Raw genomic sequence first — 4,444 nt, 5'->3', positions numbered from 1 at the left:
ATAGCGTAAACAAATATTTACACTAGTTAACATTAAAGGTAATTTCCTGTCCGAGTGTAACTTATATACACGACAATATGAGAAGAATTTTCAGAAGAATTTTGATATTAACTTATACAAGTACCTCTCTATAAAATTAAGTAGGGTTCCTTAATCTTGAAATTAAGGCAACTCACCTATTATAACTTGTAAATGTGATCTGATAGTGTAATAATTTATTATATTGTTAGAATATATAAGATAAATTTTTCTATAATATTTGAAACAATAACTTAGATATAATCCAAATTATATGATACGCGACAGGATTAATTTAGTGTATATTTTCCAAGAATACACTTTATTGAAGCAATTAATTTGAAAAATATTAACATGTTAACAGCTGTCCATAATATATGAAATGGTAATCTGAAAAGTAATTCATATAGTTAAAATAATAACATAAAATTCTTTTACACTATATGTAAGTTAAATCATCTTTTTTTGTTTGTTATTTTCTCACTCTTTTTTTTGTATATATATTTTGCATAAATACACTTTATTGAAGAAATTGTTTTCCTAAATTTGTTGCAGGCACAGCGATTGATCAAGGGATTGCTTATGTTCTTCTACTTGTTGCCCTCGCAATTACGTACTTGCTCCATTAGTACACTCATGGAGTATTTTTATTTTTAGCTAATTGATTTGTTCATTCATAATTTAAATTCTTTATGTATTTCTCTCCTGTTATTCAGAATGGAGAAATTTCCAAATTTTGTGATTAAAGGAAATAAAGAAAGGATACTCATTTTTTGTGATACAATATTTTTTTCTTACATTACTATCTATTGTACCGAATCTGTTGCGCCTTTTTGAACCACCAAAACGTCCAGCCAAAAAATAAGAAGATGTTGAACATTCAACTAGAAGCAATATAGAGTTCTATATATGAAATAAAAATGTATTTTTGTTCAAGAATAAAATCTTACTGAATTGTTTATATTCGATGCATCCTTCAAAATAATCCAAGAACGGATGAAAGAGGATAAATTAAGAAGGTATATTATAGATACGTAATTATTTTGAATGTCGTGTAACTGTGTTCTTCTTCTTCTTCACTATGCTGAACCGTGCGCAGAAAAGTACGAATGTCACTTAGCCATTTGCACATCTCTTAAGAAAATATTAATTTCTAAAGAAAATAAGTAATTTGACTAAAATGTCCCTAATCAAATAGTTATTTAGATTTGATCACTTAATACTTAATAAGAGCAAATCTAGAAACGTAAGATTAATTCTTTCTTGATTTGATGAGTGAATCCTCTTTTTAAACCGAAGGGAGTACCAATTAAGTCTAACATAAAAATCCAACTTCAGTTCAAATAAGTAGGAAATCTTGACGACATTGTTTAGCCTAAATCAACGTCGTTCCATTGGAATGGTGGAATTAATTTTAATGGTACTAAACAGATTTTCGCATTTCTATATTAATAAAAAAATAACTAGATGCAAAGCCCTGTGCTAGCACGGTCCCAATCTTTATTAATTCTACTATTAAATTCAGTTATTTATATGTATAAACTTGAAATAAGTAAAAAGTTTTAAATTTTACATAAATATTGTATGAAAAGTCTCAAGTTTAAAGCATAGCAATCTTATGAAGTTCTTTATAAATTTAAGTTTGGAAATTCATTCTAACTTGAAAGCATTACCAAATTCATAATTGTAATTAGATCTTTATCTAATTTTATTTTTCATTGAATAAATCAGCAGATGATCCGCTATGTGCTCAGTGAATTGCTATGTGAATATTAATAACATAACAAACAAAAAATAGATAGTTATCTTTAAACTATAAAAATGCTGGATATTAATTAATCCAATCAAAACGGAAAAAACTTTTTAAATTTTTCAATACAGATATCTCAGAATGAAGCTTCAATATCACAAACTCAAATATTTATTATTGGTGAGTAAAAGGTTCAAAAAAAAAAAAAAGAGATAAAGAGTGAGGTGCGTGTAGCAGGAGAAAACAAAAATAGAGTATGCATGACAAGCTGCAATATACTTTTAACCTGACAGCTGTCAACAGACAGCTGCCTGCTTCTAGAGTCTTATATACAGCATAAAATAAATAAACTAGTAATTAAAGGACAAAATGCAATGTTACTGCGAAAGAAAATGCCCAAAGAGGACTTTTCATTTAAATAAATGTAATTATATGACTGGGATTGTAGGCAGGGTTGGACGTTGTGTACAAGTTTTGGGTTCTGTACGGTACCCAATAATTTTGGCTATAAAAATATGTTGGTTGATGCGTACGGGTGAAAATCGAGATTAATACGTGGACCAGCATATTATTGACACGTAGCAGTTAAATATAATGGCGTAGAAAGATCTGATAGTAATGTCGAAAGACAACATTTACGAAGAGGTAACTAATACCGACATGGTCAATAAGAAAAACATCAATCTTAACAACATACAAGCACTGATTCGCGTTAAATAAATGTAATGCAATGACGCAAAGATTTTTGACAAATCCGTAATCAAAGAAGCAAATGACAATCATTAACAACTAATGATTACCATTACATACACACAGCGGGAATGACATCAAGTAGGATCAAATATCTATAAATAGTACTTTCACTTACATATATAGGTACCAAATACTAACTAAAAGAAAATATACTATTATCGATTACTTTCTATTGATTATTATTAGTCTAATTCTCTTATCATCAAGCTCTTGTTCATTCTTGGCAAAGGAGAAATCCATTACTGAGATTCATCACAGTTGGCATAAGTTTACTTTTTTACTTATTCTTTATTAACCTTTAGTAACTCGCTTGTGTTAATTCAACCATCTTTATCAAATTACGATCAACTGTAGTTAATCTTATTTAACTTTTAATACGAATTTAAACTATTTGGGCAAAGTACTATTTTTGACTCAAACATGATGTATAATGGAGAGGATGTTACAGTCGAAAGTTTTCCGCTAGGCTAAGATCAATAATTAAAGTAGAAAAATTGAACTAAAAAAGAGGAAGCTTTAAAAATGAGAAGGATGATTTCAGATATGAAAACTTGGTTATGGAAAAAATTATTTCTTGAATTTTATTTGGTTACAAATGCATGCACAAACTATACTTATCTAGGGGTAGTTGAAGATGTTGTTCTAGATCCGTGTATAAGAAATTTCTAAAAATCTAGATAAGTTTTCAAGATATTACACTTAGGTGATTGATTCAGAAACTTTTCTACTTAAATCAATGATAATTCTAAAATGATTTAACTTTGCATTTTCCACAGTTCCTCTTGAAGTGATTTTTGAAAAACTCTACTTTGGAAAAGGGCTAAAAATATCCTCCAAGGGTCTTGTCATCTGGTTTTCAAATATACCCTATCTTGGATTCAAATGATGCTTCAAGCCTGCAAAAATCCCTTATTCCCCCAAATCGTAGGTTATGTTTGAGGGAATAATCAAAAACCTTTTTCTCGAATAAAGTGATGTTTTAATGGGGGATACTTCGGGTATATTTGAAACTTTAAGGACATTTTTGACCCAAAATAAGTTTCATGATATTTTTACTATTTTTCCAAAGTTATATTTTTTTGACCCTTTTCCCTTTTGAAAACTACTTCAAGCTTGTATTCGAAGGATTCAAATGAGCTCAGATAAAAAACCTTTTTCTCGAATAAAGTGATGTTTTAATGGGTGCGGGTAACATAGCAAGTTTTAACGGGGTGAGAGATAAATATAACTCTAAAGTATGACTTTGGGGTATACATATGCTGAAAGAGTATAACATAGGGCAAATATAACTTATTTTTGATAGTAGAAGGCAAATATTATTGGGATCGAAATAACAAGGCGTCATGCGGAAGCTTACAATTGCAAAAATTGAACGACGATAAATCAAGAACAAATAAAATATGCTAAAAAGACATAATATTATAATATGATTTGGTCAAGTGACCTACATATTGAAAAACTAATAAAGAAACATAAACTCTATTGGGGGAATAATCTCCCCCTAAATAAGACTCTTTAATGACTACATTATATCGTAGATGTCATTGTGTTGTGTCAAATGAGAAGGATTGTTCAATTTATAGAGGTCCAAAACCTTTTCTCAAGAAAATGACTAGCCAAATATGGAAGAGAATTATATTTTTCTTTCATGCATGGTAAAACGATTATGGTTATACTTTGACTTTGCTTCTAGAGAAAAGTAAAACTCAAATATAGTAAGAAAATCAGGGCAAAATCCTAACAAATCTCCCCTTTTGGCCTGGATTTTCTTGACAAAACTTAATTCATCTTCTTCACATAATCTTCATCACTGCTGCTTACCATGACCGGTTAAAAATATGTTAAAAATATTATTAGGTAAAAATGGTTTAAAAAATATTTTATTTTTATTTTTAAAGATTGAAAATATAGTTGAAACTTCGT

Source organism: Lycium ferocissimum, chromosome 9 (assembly GCF_029784015.1).
Source record: "Lycium ferocissimum isolate CSIRO_LF1 chromosome 9, AGI_CSIRO_Lferr_CH_V1, whole genome shotgun sequence".
Taxonomy (NCBI): Eukaryota; Viridiplantae; Streptophyta; class Magnoliopsida; order Solanales; family Solanaceae; genus Lycium; species Lycium ferocissimum.
Note: the sequence above shows the minus strand (reverse complement) of the source record.